Below are 17227 nucleotides of genomic sequence, written 5' to 3' on the forward strand. Positions count from 1 at the left end.
GTTAAAATGTACAAAGTAACGTTTTTCTCTAAAAGCAAATAAGATGTCATTTGTTTTTGCCAGATGTTATCTGTCAATATAAGGATTTATTCAGTGTCTTTTACGAAATTATTAACAAAAATGAATGAAACAATTACACCTTGATATGTGTTAAAATAAAGGATTTCGATATTTTATTGCACGTGAGTTAGAAGTGTTTGTTTAAAGAGAAACTTATAATGGAGGTATTTGGAGAAATAAAAACTTTTAAAATTATTTAAAGCGTTATGTTGCAAGAAATATTTTAATTTTTCCACAGGAAATATCTATCAGAACATTTATTTAATCTAGCAATGTAACATATCTTCAAGTGTAATTTTTAATGCTGCACTAAACGTCCAATAAAATACGAAATGTTACTATAATGGAAAGACAAACGTGGAGTTAGAGAATAGGACTGAAAAGTGACATTGCTATTAATAGCTCTAAATGTTACTAATCTTAAGCTAGAAGAATTTGGTAGAATGTTTGGAATTAGAACAAAATTACATTATGACTATCGAAACCCGGTTTCCAGCTCTGAGAGTTAGCAGACATACCGCAGTCTAGAATAGATGTCTATAATAGTTTGACTTATGATATTTATTATTCTTATTATTACACTGGAAAGCTCGCCAGAAGAATTAATAGGAATCCTACTTTTATGTCAATTTATCTTACATTACGTTAGAACATTGGTTGATCAGAAAATTTTTACGATACTTTTCGGTAAATGGCGTAATAAGAATTATTATTACTCTAGAAGGTAAAACAACAGTGTGGATTATCTAAGTTACATAATTTAATATTTATAAAGAAATTTATATTACATTAAAACTATTTTCAAACGAGAAATTTTAATATTATGGTACGAAATATTGAGACGATGATGGTTAACCAAACCTCGACACAATATCTGTTCAATGAAGTATGATGGTTAATCAGACCTTGACACAATATCTGTTCAATAAAGTATGATGATTAACCAAACCTTGACACAATATCTGTTCAATGAAGTATGATGGTTAACCAGACCTTGACACAATATCTGTTCAATGAAGTATGATGGTTAACCAAACCTTGACACAATATCTGTTCAATGAAGTATGATGTCTAACCAGACCTTGACACAATATCTGTTCAATGAAGTATGATGGTTAACCAAACCTTGACACAATATATGTTCAATGAAGTATGATGGTTAACCAGACCTTGACACAATATCTGTTCAATGAAGTATGATGGTTAACCAAACCTTGACACAATATCTGTTCAATGAAGTATGATGGTTAACCAGACCTTGACACAATATCTGTTCAATAAAGTATGATGGTTAACCAAACCTTGACACAATATCTGTTCAATGAAGTATGATGGTTAACCAGACCTTGACACAATATCTGTTCAATGAAGTATGATGGTTAACCAAACCTTGACACAATATCTGTTCAATGAAGTATGATGGCTAACCAGACCTTGACACAATATCTGTTCAATGAAGTATGATAGCTAACCAAACTTTGAAACAATATCTGTTTAATAAAAGATGATGGTTAACCAAATCTTGAAACAGTGTCTGTTTAATGAAAGATGATGGTTAACAAAATCTTTAAATAATATCTTTAAATAAAAATATATTATTGATTGTTTGGAATATTTTTTATTCTTGAAAAACTAGGGTGATTTTTGGAAATATAACATTCATTATTATTGTATTTGGTTAGACTTGGAAAGTTATTTAGAGGATAATAGTAAGATATTCACCGCTGACATGTAAACTAGAATAGTTTATGCAATAAAATGTGAATAAAAAGTCACTTGGTTTGTTTGTTTTTGAATTTCGCGCAAAGCTACACGAGAGCTATCTGCGTTATCCGTCCCTAATTTTACAATGTAAGTCTACAGGGAAGGCAACTAGTCATCACCATCCATCGCAAACTCTTGGCCACGAATAGTGGAATTGACTGTCACATTATAACGGCTGAAAGGGCGAGCATGTTTGGTATGACGGAGATTCGAACACGCGACCCTCGGATTAGGAATCAAGTGCCTTAACCACCTAGCCATGCCGGGCCTAAATTACTTGGACTAGAGATGTTTTTCCTTTTTTAATACGTTTGTCATAATTTGTTCATTACGAGTTTCACCTGTCAGAGCCTTTCAGATTTTCTAACTTGGTACTTTTTTATGGTACTTAAATCTTAATTATGACGACTTTGAACCCTCTTCTTACATAATAATAAATTTTAATTTATCCATCAACAGCTCTGTAGTGGAGACCACGGATGTCCAGCTGAACATGCGCGTTGGAATTCACACTGGCAGAGTTCTTTGTGGAGTTCTGGGTCTGAGGAAATGGCAGTATGATGTGTGGAGTAATGACGTCACGTTGGCTAACAACATGGAAGCAGGAGGCGAACCTGGGTAAGCTTATATTCTTTGTCTACAAGGTATTATAGAGTTTATATTCACGCCAGTGTTCTCACATAAAATCACTAGTAGCATTTTGATAGGTTTTACATGTTGAGGAGCTCAAGGATCTTTGGTTTGGGTGCCATAAGAATAATTCATATCAAAGGTTGTAAAGGTTAGTTAAGATAAATGCATCTGTCGAAGTAATAATTTATAATCGTAATTAACTAAGACTTGTTCTCAACAATAAATACATCATATATTCTGTACTGAAAATACATTCGTGCTATAATCGAGCAGCAGTTGATGGAAGAAGCCTGAACTTCAGTTGATTGATAAATTTACGGTTTTATATATAACAATTCATTTAAAGTTCAGTCAACTACAACTGTTAGTATACTGACAAACACGGTCACTTTCAACATGATACGAGTATGAGACATAAAGAAACTTACTAAATACTAAACATAAACATTTCCACTAAAACTATTTGGTATACATAGTACAAAGTACATGAAACTGGAATAGAATTATTTTTAAATACAAAAAATCTTCAGTGGTAACAAACCTTTACACATCATGGTACGAGATAATCATCAGCATCTGCCTGATTAGTTAAGTCGTTAATTAGTTATAATTAAACAATTATTTACCGTTTAAAAGGTTTGACAAATTTTTGACAACTCTCGAGTTTAACGTTTTTTTAACACTAACTTTACTCATGTTATTTTAATATAATAAAAGTCAGAGGTAATATTACTCTTGTATGAAACAAAAAAAGAATCCTAAATATAACAATCTGAAAATAGCTACACTGAATAAATTCTAAAACCAACCAGCAGGTTTTCACTTAAAATGTTTTTGTTTCAACTATAATGAATCCCGTTGAAATAGATTAAGTAAGAGTGTAAATTAATGCGTTGCATTATTTGTATTCACCTTCAGTAAAAGGCTAAAATCTAATTATGTTATGAGCGAATATAAATAAGAATAAGTATTATATTATTTTATAGTTAAATATTTGTCTCATTTTAACACAAGTTAAAATCGAATAAATGTTAAATGGTTCGAATTTCGCACAAAGCTACACGAGGGCTATCTGCGTTAGCTGTTCCTTATTTACCAGTGTAAGACTAGAGGGAAGGCAGCTAGTCATCACCACCCACCGCCAACTCTTGAACTACTCTTGTAGAATCGAAAAATGGATTGACCGTCACATTATACCGCCATCTACAGCTGAAATGGTGAACATGTTTTGGTGTGACGAGGATTCGAACCCGCGACCTCGGATTGCGAATCGAGTGCCTTAATCACCTAGCCTAATGTTAAGTGAATAGCAGAAGCCATAAGACACTGTATTATTAAAGTACCAGATTGCATTAAATACCAAACGCTAAAATATTTTTATATTTATTTATGCCCCCCCCGCATACGGATTTACAACACTAAAATCACAGGTTCGATTCCCCTCTGTGGACTTAGCAGATAGCCCGATGTGGCTTTGCTATAAGAAAACACACGTACACATATACTTATTCATATTTGTTAAAGTTATTTCCATAATATGGCCCCCTAGCGCCGCAGCAGTATGTCTGCGGACAAACAAAGCAAGAAACCTGTTTTCGATACCGGTGATGGGCGGAGCACATATAGTCCTTTGAGTAGCTTTGAGCTTAACTTCGAACGCAGTAATTTACAACATGTAGTCTCACCTTAGATTTAAACAACCCATCATTTATCAAGATTTTTCACTTAAATATTTATTATAATAAGACACTTTAAAGCAACACGGCCTAGTGGGCTAGCAAGATGACCTATGAATCATACAGTTCAAGGGTCGAATTTGTAATATGCCGCGAAACACGCACTTTCAACTTATACACGTTATAAAAGTGACATTCGATCCCACAGTTCGGTTACTCATAACCATATGGACGGAATGCATTACTGGATTGTTAATCTTTTAAATTATACGTTTAAATCACATAAGATTTCGTTTAGGTTGAAAAATAGCACATGAATGTCAGCTATTTCGTCTTCTTCAACATGTATATAATTGAATTTAATATAATCTATTAGTGACATACTGTAAGCCTGAAATACACGTACGTCAAGTTAATGCAGGAAAAAAAAACTATTAGATGTACAGTAAATGTTACTTTCCAAGAAGACGCTTAATGCAGCATAATGAACATTTATAGAACAAGTCATGCAACAACAAAGCTAAAACAGCATACGAAATTAAAGCTAAGCAAATACACCATACTGCAGGCTGCACATAGTTGATGAAACTGGCGCTACTAAATACATCCAATATTAATTCGACACATGTACAAGTGTGCAAGATAAAACGAGAAAATCTCCTTCGAGTTCATCAGGTAGGGAAACAATATGTAGATTAATTTTGCTGTCCCAACACAAGTCGACTGTATGATATAAATGACATCTACAACTTTGCAGCCGAAATGCATGTCCATTTATTGACCTAGATAACCCTCGTTTAAGATTATTTTGATGTTTCTAACTCAGTATTTTTCATTGGTTCTAATTACGATATAATACTTTTTCTTTTGCTTGGAGAACATTTTTAATGGGTCTTGTAACCCCACAGCCAGGTTCACATCACTCAAGCAACACTGGAATTTCTACGGGACGAGTATGAGGTGATACCAGGCCATGGAGGCAACCGGAACTCTTATCTAAGGGACCAAAATGTCAAAACCTATTTCATTGTTCCTCCTTCTTCACGTAGAAAGGTGGGTTTTGGTGACTCAACCTTCTTGATATTCATATAAAAATACAGGGATTTTAGGACGATTTAGATAATTTTTACCTTTTAGAGGGTAAATTTCGTACTTAGAATAGTAGGATATTAACTTACGTAGATGTACGCTAACAAAACTTTGATTATGAGATTCTAAATATTTACATCGTTATTATTTCTTCATTTCATGAATATCGAGTAAAATTCAGTTTCGTTTACTTAACCTGCAAGTCCAGAATAAGGTGGGTTATAAAACTAGTACAGTGCGCTGTTTTCGGCTTAAGGAAGCTTGCAAATGAGTTTGTTTGTTTTGAATATCGCGCATTTGAAAATAGCTGTCATTAATTTAGAAATGACAGACTGGAGGGAAAATAGCTTCCTTAAAAACCACTTACTCCCAACTCACAAATTGCGATTCAAGAGCCCTAACCACCAGGCTAGAAAATGAATAGTATGTTAGCATACGAGGGCTGTTCAAAAAATACGCGGACTGACGTCATAAAACAAAACGTACTTTATTTTAGAAGTTACAGGTCTGGGACTCCTTCAAAGTACTCTTCTCCCCAACGCACACACTTATCCCAACGGTGTTTCCCCTTGTTGAAACAGTCCTGGTACGCTTCTTTTGTAATGTCCTCCAGCTCCTTCGTCTTATTTGCCTTAATCTCAGGAATCGTCTCAAATCTTCTTCCTTTCAAGGGTCTTTTGAGTTTGGGGAACAAGAAAAAATCGCAAGGAGCAGGGGGGGTGGGGAAGAACAGTGATCGAGTGTTTGCCCAAAAACGCACAAGTTTTGAGGCACAAATTTCGCAGCAACGCAGCGCATCTTCAATTTTTCAAGTCAAAATCTCGTAACAAGATCCAACTGATATCCCACACTCTTCAGCAAACTCCCTGACGTACTTCAGTCAGACGTCGATTTGCCCGCATCAGGGTGTTGATTTTGTCGACGTGTGGGTCGTCAGTTGACGTGGAAGGACGTCCAGGACGCTTATCATCTTCAATGGACTGTCGACCATCCTTAAAACGTTCATGCCACTTGAAACATGCCGTACGCTTCACAGCAACATCACCGTAAGCCGTGTTAAGCATAGCAAAAGTTTCAGTTGCAGATTTTCCAAGGTTAACACAAAATTTCACAGCAAGTCGTTGCTCCTTCAGCTCATTCATTCTGAAATCCGCCAAACGAAAAAATCGCACTTCACTTAAAACCGCGTAGCTAATACACAAATGAAGATATCTGCAATCGGGAAATGGCGTCGTAATCAGCTGATATGTGCAAACCTAGCGACACCAAGCGGATTCCCCTGGAACCAACTGGAGCCGCGCAATTCAAACAGTCCGCGTATTTTTTGAACAGACCTCGTATGCTCTTAACTTATTCGTTGATTGCGGGTATGTACGAATTACTTAAATAATTCGGAATCTCGAGAGTTAAATAAAATATAAATTGGTTTATAAGAGTGAAGAGAACTAACCACAAAGCTATGCCATAGGATATTTGTGCTTTGCCAACCACGGATATTGAAACCTAGTTTCTAGCGTTATAAATCCGCAGACATGCCGCTATGTCACTAAGGAGCAAAACATTAAGAACCTTCAAAAGGGTCATTGTTAATTCCATTACAAGGTGTGGATGTGTTGAGCTAGTGAGATAGAAATTACAAATTAGAATGATAGAATATGCTGCAATTAGACAATAGCCCCTTCGTGGAACAGCTGTAAGTTTAAGAACTTAAAACGCTAAAACTCGGAGCTTTATTCCTCGCTATAAGCACAGCAAATAGCCCAATGTGGTTTTTCTCGAAACAACAAACTATCTAGAGAAATATGCAGTTCGAGATATTATTTATTTTAATAAACGATCATAGAAATAAAGGAAATATAGGATAATGAAAAAATAAATTTTACAGAAAACGATAAAAATAGTGATAATTTTAAAAATGAGACTAAATATAACTGTCATAATTCTGAAGAAATGTTTGATGACTAATTAGTTGAATTTGTACAAAACTACCGAAGGATATTTTGTGCTAGCCGTCCCTAATATTGGGAGTAATCGTCTCATTACAAGCGTCTGCATGACTGAAAGGTAAAATATGCTTGATGACTGGTATCAGTGTCGTACCCGCGACCTGCTACTTGCAAATTAAACTGTGTTTTGTTTGTTTTTGAATTTCGCACAAAGCTACTCGAGGGCCATCTGTGCTAGCCGTCCCTAATTTAGCAGTGTAAGACTAGAGGGAAGGCAGCTAGTCATCACCACCCACCACCAACTCTTGGGCTACTCTTTTACCAATGAATAGTGGGGATTGACCGTAACCTTATAACGCCCCCACGGCTGAAAGGGCGAGCATGTTTGGCGCGATGGAAATGCGAACCCGCGACCCTCAGATTACGAGTCGCACGCCTTAACGCGCTTGGCCATGCCGGGCCACGAATTAAACTATCCAACCACCAGGTCAGTCCCAAAATTGCAGTACATAACAATAGTCCATAACCAGGGGTTTTACACACAGTAAAGTCAGCGACGAAAGACGGAGCCTTATTGTTTACATGCTAGTCCTCATGTAGTTTTAACTTTTTCTTATTTATTTCAAACATCCATGTTTCTGTATTACCAATCAAAAAACACACATGCTACTGGGTTAAGGTAAAAGAAAAAGCACACACACACAAAAACCGAAGGTTGGGACCGAATAAAATGTAAAATCTTTATCCTTGTTCACAACTGACTAGTTTCGGTAACACATGACTAGTATTTGGTGATAAACTGCTTTACCAAAATTATTCGTCTGTAACTAATAATGAAAGTTTTACCTTTCATTAAGCCAAAATTATTGGTTTTTGTGTGTTTTTACTCTGGAATTAAATATAAAGATTGTCAAGTTAATGTATTCTAATGATGTTTGGCTGTTAATTAAACGTAAACGGTATTTATTATATCGGTTGTTGTTGTTTGTTTTTACGAATGAGGCTGCACAAAGGGTTATCTGTACTTTGCCCACCACATCTATCAAAGCCCGTTTTCTAGTAGTATAAGTCCGCAGACATACCGTTGTGTCATAAGAAGGTTTGTTTGTTTTTTTAATTTTGCACAAACCTACTCGAGGGCTATCTGCGTCCCTAATTTAGCAGTGTAAGACTAGAGGGAAGGCAGCTAGTCATCACCACCCACCGCCAACTCCTCGGCTACTCTTTTACCAACAAATAGTGGGATTGACCGTCACATTATAAAGTCCCCACGGCTGAAAGGGCGAGCATGTTTGGCGCGATGGGGATGCGAACCCCTACAGATATTGACACTGTTCATCGTATAGGAAGGGAAACAACTGAAAATAAGAGTCAGAGACAGATTGTTGTTAAGTTTTGTCATAAGCAAATTAAATTTGATCTGTAACTTAAACTTAAGGAAACTAAATTCGCTGCTCTTAATACTAATGATATTAAGGTCTGTAATGAATCTTATCCAGTTTATGTTAACGAGAATCTCTCCCCATATTATCGTGATATTTTCATGCAAGCAAAGCAAAAACAGAAAGATCTTGGCTATAAATTTCTTTGGGTATCGAAATGGTAATATTCTTATTAGGAAATCAGAAATTACTCAGCCCATTGTTTTACGTTGCTTGATTTGTCTTAATAATTTATAAATACTGCAATGCTGATGTTTTTGATGATATTGTTATTTGTTACACCAACTTTTTCTTCTTCTCTTTGATTTACCAAATGTTTTTTCTGTTGGTCATTTAAATTTAATACATGTTAATATTCGAAGTCTTACTCAAAATTTTGACCAATTTCTTGTTTTTACAATCAAGCATTGTTAAATTTCATATAATAACTTTTTCTGAAACTTGGTTTGTTGAGGATTGATTTGTTTCCTTTTCGATTCCAATTTACTCCTTTTATTCTTCATCTTCTGGTCTAAATAAGGCTAGTGGAGTGGCAGGTTTTGTTTAAGTTTGAGATACTGACTATGATAAAAGAAGTGCATTTTGTTCAAGTCTGATGCTTTTAATTTTATTTTGTATGATTCAAAAAATAAGAAATTTAATCTCTTTGTTGTTTATCGATCTCCTAGATTGCCTGTATTGAAATTTATTGATGAGCTTTCATTAGAATTGAATTTATACAAATATGATATTAATATACTTGTTGGTGATTTTAATATAGATGTTTTGGCATTTGATGATGTTTGTTATAAAAAATGCATATTTTAAGTTTTGTCTGAGAACAATCTTCGTTATTATTTTCTTCTTCTCCTACACGGATAAGCTATGTTACTAATTCTTGTATTGATCATTTTTTAATGAGTGGAAATACTATTAAAAAATTATTTATTCTTATATTGTTGAGAGTTTTTTGACCGATCATTTTCCAATTGTTTTATGTATAGACATTTTATCGGATCTAGAACATGTCTCAAATGTTCAAAAGATTAAGTTTAATGAATTGAGGTTCTTGTTTGAATTTTTCAGATTGGTCCTGTGTTATGAATTGTTCAATGATGTTAATGATGTGCTTATGATAATTTTGCTGAAATTATTAACTGATTGTATTCAAAGTTGTACTACTACTGTTTCTGTGTCACGAAAGTTTAGAAAAATTAAGCCATGGATTACCAAAGTGAATTGGTTTGTTAATGATTAAAAAGAGATAAGGATTAAAAAGAAAGTACATCAATTTCATGATGATATTTATCTAAAGATTAGATTTAGAGTGTTTAAGGAATTATGTTGTTAGCTTGACCCGTAAGACTAAATGGACTTATTATCATAACCTTGTTTAAGAATGCTAAAACTATTAAACAGAATTGGAATATTGTTAACTCTATTATTGATGTTAAAAAAAGAAAGAAATTTTGTAATTTTTGGTACTACTGATTTATCTGATTTGAATTATTTTTTGTTAATGTTACAAATCTACTTGCTCCAATCCTAAATTTTGTTCTCAGGGCACCTCCTGCTCTTCTTCTTCTTGACACCTATATCCTGTTACTGTATCTGAAAGCTATGAATAATATTTTCTCCTTATCAAATTCCAGCTTCTAATGGTGTAGATGGTGTTTCGGTTAAGATTTTGAAAGCCTGCCTAATCTTTTTGCACCAATTTTGACTTTTTAAATTATTTATCTTTTACTCAAGGGAAGTTTCCTAATGCTTTAAAGTTATCATTGGTCATTCCTATTTATAAATCATGGTAATATTTCTGATTTTACGAATTATAAGACCTATTTCCTCTTAATAATACATTTCTCTAAACCTATTTGAAAAATCTATGAAGATTAGAATTTTATCATTTCTTGATAGACATTTAGTTTTGTCCTACTTTCTCATTTGGCTTTCTGGCCTGGGCTGGAACGGAGGCCATTGCTGTTTGTACTTGTGGGGAGTATTACAGATTCTTACGATTCTGATCTTCATCAATTGCTGTTTTTTCTTAAGTTATCCAAAGCTTTTGGTTCTGTTAATCATAAAATATTGTTAAGCAAATTATCTTATTATGGTTTCAGAGGCATTGTTTTTTGATTGGTTTTTCTTACTTTCACAATAGAAAGCAATCAGTTTGTATCCATAATAATTATAGATGATTGGCTTACAATTAATGTTGGAGTACCACAAGGTTCTGTTCTGGGCCCCTTTATTATTTCTCATTTTATATAAATGATATTCTTTACCAACAGTTTTTGGAGATATCCAAGCCTATGCCGATGATATTGCTGTTGTTTATAGTAAAGGAAATCTAATTAATGAAGCCATTATTTCTAGTGATCTTAATAAAATTAAAATTGGCTTTTCTGTAATGAAATCATCCTTAAATATATCTAAATCTTTTCTTCTTCAGTTTAACCCTTTATGAATTGTCATTCCAGCTTTTCCTTCTATTTTTTTATCAAATTCTAGTGAAGTTGGTATACTCTACCCTAATTGTAAGTGTCCCCCAAATTGACTCAAGTTTCCTGTTGTTAAATAATTAGGAATTATTTTTAGATCGAAAAGAATTAGAATTGGCAGATTTCATATTAATTCTTTAGGTTAATAAATTAAAATATAGTTCTATGCTGAATTTTTGAACTTAGTCATTGTGCTCCTTATCATATTTTGTTAAGTATGTATATTATGCTCTTTCAATCTTTCTTACAATATTGTATTTCAATTTGGGGTGGCACATATAAGACTTTTTTTCCTATTCACAAGTTGCAAAAAAGTGTTTTCTCTCTTATTTTTAACTCATAGGCTTGATACCGATTTCAGTAAATTTGCTCCCCTCTTTCATATGATAAACTTTATTTATATTTTTTTAGCTTTATCTACATTGCACGTTTCTTTTAATTAGGCCTTTTAAAGTCACTTCATATTTTACACGACTTCAATCTTTTTCAATTGTGTACCCACACCACGTAAAACAGTTACACACTTCATGAATATCTTTATTTGGCACCTCGTATTCATAACATTCCTTCCTTATAGTATAAGATCTTCTATTAATCGTGTTAATCAAAGAAATACTTAAAACAATGGATCTTAAATACTGATGATAATATTCTGGGAACCTTTTATATTGATTTTGTAAGTTTTGATTTTACATTATTATGTGTTTAACCATCACAGGGACGTTAACTCTTTGTTGATGGTTTTATATTGATATTTGATTTTTTTGTGTCTAATTTATTGCTTAATAAATTTATTATTAATATTATTATTATTAAAATAAGGCAATGCCCATGTCACGAGGCAACTTTGAAAGGAGTTCGTAAAATACATTATAATAGTATTAAGTTTTGTACTGTTAGAGAAAAAAACGCGCGCATCTTACTGTCTGAATGCACACATCCACGCGCACTTCTTTTAACAATGAACGTATACAATAGGCGGATGAAAATATAACTCAGTAGACATACTTTATAACATCATATTAAAAGGTCAAACGTTGATGAATGGTAACATTATCATTATGTTTATTAATATTAAAGTACCGGTAAAGACTATGAAAATAGAATAAATGACGTATACAAGTTTTGTCAGTTTATATCTTTGTCGAATATAAGGCCAGCTTAACATGCTGTGATGGTCAGACTTTCGATTTAGAATCCAGGATCTTTGGTTCAAGGTCGCTCAACCTGGACATACTCAACCAGTAGGTGCTTTTCAGTGGTAAAAGAGTAGCCCGAAAGGACGTGACGACTATCGCTGTTGCTGGCTTACTGTCAAGGCCAGCCATATTGAGCTCAGCTTTGTGAGATACCTGAAACAAACGGGATCCGGATAAGCCAGGCGGTTAAAACAATAGACCTCGTAATCTAGGGTCGCGGGTTCGAATCCCATCACACGAAACATGCTCGCCCTTTCAGCCGTGAGGGACGTTAATGTGACGTTTAATCCCACTATTCGTTGGTAAAGAGAAGCCGAAGTGTTAGCGGTGGATAGTGATGACTAGCTACCTTCCCTCTGGTCTTACACTGCTAAACTATGGACGAATAGCCCTTGTGTAGCTTTGCACGAAATTCAAACAAACCAAACCCACAACAAAGAAATAAAACTGATCTAGGACAAACGAACTTACAGATTTCGGTGTAAAATTATTTGGTATCATTCTATAAATCATGTACTGTTGCAATAAAACTATTTTACTGCAAGTTTTTTTTGTGTATCTGCTAACAATTAAATAATTTTTACATTTTGCACAGATGTTCCTGCTCAACACGCTACAAGTGCACCAATCAGATGGGTCAGCTAGACGAAAATTGTCGTTTAAAACGTATCAAACGTAGTGCTTCAAGATACATTCTATCAAGTTTAACGTGGATGTTCCATTTTCAAACATAGCCACAATGCAGCAACCTACGGAAAAATCGGATTAAAGAAGGTTCTTCTATCTTTCAGTAATTTTACAGCCTAGAAAAATATTATAATATCTTACTAATAGACTGTTTTATGTAAAGTTTATGAAGTAATCAACTCGTGTGATATATGTCTTATATAACCTACAGGAGTTGTTGGGAAAAATGAATCTTGGTTTTAGTTTCAGATATTAAAATAACATGAAGTTTAAATAACCGGAACATCTCAAATGTTTATTTTAATTAATGACGAAATGTGAAGTTCTGTACCGTCTATGAGAATTTAATAAAGTAAAAAATAAAATAACTGATTGATTAGACGATTTTGGCATTTTTTAACAACATTTATTTAGTACTTAATTGTTATGTTTTTTTTCAGAAAGAAATAACGTTCGAAACAAAATAATTTAATGAAAATTTCAAAATAACTAACATGTCATTGAAGCGAATCTGTTTGTTTCTTTAAGTTCTCTTTTTGGTTTTCTATATTATATTTATTTATTTTATATAAACTTTTGAGGATTTTGGGCTTTATGCTAGTTTAATTAAATGTGGACGCCATTTTTGTTCGTGTCAAAACATTTAACAAAGTAGCTTATTCGTTTATATTGTATTTGAACAAAGAAAAGTGTTTTTCATGTTCACCTGTTAATAATTTTCAATAATAGAAATGTAAAAAATGTATTGTTCAATATATTTTAATGATTAAATATTATCATACTAGTTAACAGTGGCAGACAAGCTCAGAAAACCTTTCAAAAAAAGGTGAGTGAAGAGATTCACATTATGTTTGAATTTAATTTGCTATGCCTTGTATTTATCTGCTGTTTGTTGTTGTTTTTACTTCAGGCTACTCTCATTTGGAGTTTTAAAGTTGGATACGTTTTCTTATCAATTTAAAGCCTCCCAATAGTACAGCGGTAAGTCTACGGATTTACAACGCTAAAATCGGGAGTTCAGTTCCCCTCGATGGGCTCAGCAGATTGCCCGATGAGGCTTTGCAAAAAGAAAAAAAAAAAACACACATCAACTTAAACTTCCCATCCTGGAGGTCAATTTATGAAGTTTCACTTGGCTTATAAAGCCGTTAACGATTATAACAAGCAAAACCAATTATGTATTAGACAACCGTATCAGATCACTACAAATCATGACCCAATAGCGATTAGGATGAGTCTATGATTAATAGTGATAATAGTAATATTTTTATTCGATTAGATAGGTTGCCATAGATCCTATAATGTTATTACAGTTTCTAATCAAACTTTTAATGTCCTATTTGGAGAAATAAATAGAATATAATAACAATATGAAATCATATTTATATGTAACATAAATGAGAGCAGTCAAAACAATATTAGATTATCCATATAAATCATGAGAAATGAATTTAAGAAAAATAAAAAACAAGAGTTGATGATTATGAGAAAATATTGGAAGTTATGTGAGAAAGGAATGGTTTGGGTTTGTCTTGAATTTCGCGCAAAGCTACGAGAGGCTATCTGCGCGCAATCCCTAATTTAGCAGTGTAAGACTAGAGTGAAGGCAGCTACTTAACACCACCCACCGTCAACTTTTGACCTACTCTTTTACCAACGAATAGTGGGATTGACTGACGCATTATAACGTTCACATGACTGAATGTTGATGCGACGGGTATTCAAACAACGATCCTTGAATTACGAGTCGAGTGCCTTAACCACCACCTGGCATGCCGGGCCACAAACAATTGCAATGCTAGTAGATACCAACCACGTATCATTTATTTCAGGTTATTATACTTTTAAATAAATAAAGTTATAATAATTAAGACTTTTCCTGGTAAAATGATCAAGTCTACGTTAAGTATCGTAATAAAATGGTTAAAAGAAAGATCGAGCATGTTTGGTGTGTGACACGGGGGATGACATAACTAAAATTAAATCAACTCTATGGAATTTCGATGTTATGAGATTGTTGTATAACTACTGTTATAAATCTAGATCTTTATTTTATTAGAACAAGAAATTACTGAAATACAGTAATGAAATAACAAATGCGACACTTATCCAACGGAATATTTATGTATCATAAAAACACTATTTTAAAATGTAATAATTCGATAAGTTTGCTTCTGATATTCATGTAAAACTTTACAGAGACCATATGTATAAGCTTTCTCTAACCATGTTGAACGGTTAAAAGAGTTTAGCTCCTTCGGTCTAAAACTGGTAAAACCACAATTATTAAAACTTTCCTGATTATTAAACGTATCTTTAAAGCCTGATACTTTATTCTTTAAGTTCGCTTCTTGCCCGACATGAAGGTAGTTAGAGCGCGACTTGTAATCTGAGGGCCATGGGCTCGAATCTCTGTCACACCAAACATACACTCGCCCTTTCAGCAGGTGGAGATGTCATAATGTGACAGTCAGTCTCTCACTTTTCGTTGGTAAAAGTAGCCAAAGAATTAGCGTTGGGTGGTGATGATTAGCTATCTTCCCTCTCGTCTTACACTGCAAAGAAGGGATGGCTAGTGCAGATAGTGCCTTCGTGTAACTTTTGCGAAATTCAAAACAAACAAACAAGTCAGCAACTAATCAACAAAGTTTAAGTTTTTGATCTAAGTGCCGTTTATTTACACGCCTATATTTATATCAAAACTATAAGAGATACTTCTATATTTGGTTTCCTCAATATTTCCTTCTGTTGTTGTTGTTGTTTTGAATTAAGCACTACAGAATGGGCTATCTATGCTCTGCCTACCACGGGTATCGAAACCCGGTTTTTAGCGTTATAAGTCCGCAGACATACCGCTGAGCCTCTAGGTGCATATTTCCTCTTAAAGAGAAAGATGATGCACCACATAACAGAAACCACTGTGTGAATAAAAGTAATAGAAACTTCACACGTTTTCTACGTACTTGCTAAATTGTCTCCTAACACACAGCGGGTTTTATTATTTTTCTTCACATGACGTACTGTTTGAAGTATGTATGTTTCTATATATTTATTTATTTATACTCTCACTTAGGTTTTATGGATAAAAAGATCTTAATGAGATTGAGAATGTTTTTGTATTTTGTTAATGAAAATTAAGCCTTATTCTTATCAGTAACAATCCTCTCACTAAGCGTTGCATTGTTCAAATGGTAAAATTAAGCTGGCTATGTTTGACGCTATAAATTAAATGAAAAACTATTCCTGAAAAGGACCCTTTGAAATTCATTAGTTAAACTTTATCATGTAATTACATCATTCAAAATCCCACTTCCTGTAATTGCTGGAAAAAACAAACAGAAATCATAAAACCAAATTTGCTTCTATCATTGTCAAGCTCCAAAAAGGGCACTTTGATTGTTCATGAACACAAACAAGCCAATGTTGCAAAAAATAAAAATAAAATGATGAAATCACTATAAAATATGAAATAAAATCTGTGCTGTGCTCTACGTGTTGTAAAATGTTTATTTGTATGGCGGAATCTTGTGGCAACAATCGCTCTGAATAAACCTAGGACATGTTGTATTACCCTTATTAAATAACCCTTGAGATACCATTTTGTAATTTCTTATTTTAGGATATAAAATATTAGGAAAAGTAATATTGAAAAATTCATATGTGAAGTGTGTTTGTTTGTGGAATCAAAAGTTTTAAGTTCAACTCAAATATCTCAAGTGTTAGTGCTTTAACCATGAAGAATTGTACCTGCCAGTGGTCCTGGCATGGCCACGTGGTTAAGGCACTCAACTCGTAATCTGAGAGTCGCAGGATCAGATCTCCGTCACACCAAACATGCTCCTTTTTCAGCCGTAGGGGCGTTATAATATTACAAGCAATCCCACTATTCGTTGGTAAAAAAATAGCCCAAGAGCTAGCAGTGGGTAACGATGACTAGCTGCCTCCCTTTCGTCTTACACTGCTAAATTAGGGACGGCTAGCTCCAGGTAGTCCTCTTGTAGCTTTACGCGAAATTAAAGAAACAAACCTAGCAGTATCAAAATATTTTATTGTTAAGTCGGTCGTTTTAAAATACTCTAGCAAATTAATTATCACAACAAAAGCATAAACACCAGAATAGAAGGTTTAACTTTTTCTCTGGAATATATTTTGTATTATTTTACAGTGCTTTACCAGTAAGCAGTTATATTTGTAACTAGAAATTTAAAACAGTATGTAATCAAAATATTATATTATTAAATTTATTTTCTC

General features: G+C 33.7%; 1 pseudogene across 1 annotated transcript in view; it reads left to right on the forward strand.

Annotated features, from left to right (window-relative positions):
- The window catches only part of LOC143235692 (adenylate cyclase type 1-like), a 130618-nt pseudogene that overhangs the window by 92165 nt on the left and 21226 nt on the right, over window positions 1-17227 (forward strand). Inside the window, exons 7-10 of the transcript XR_013019354.1 lie at window positions 2284-2442; window positions 5042-5186; window positions 12885-13033; window positions 13769-13802. The product of XR_013019354.1 is annotated as an adenylate cyclase type 1-like (transcript). The remainder of the gene's footprint in view (window positions 1-2283; window positions 2443-5041; window positions 5187-12884; window positions 13034-13768; window positions 13803-17227) is intronic.

Source organism: Tachypleus tridentatus, chromosome 12, assembly GCF_004210375.1.
Source record: "Tachypleus tridentatus isolate NWPU-2018 chromosome 12, ASM421037v1, whole genome shotgun sequence".
Lineage (NCBI taxonomy): Eukaryota > Metazoa > Arthropoda > Merostomata > Xiphosura > Limulidae > Tachypleus > Tachypleus tridentatus.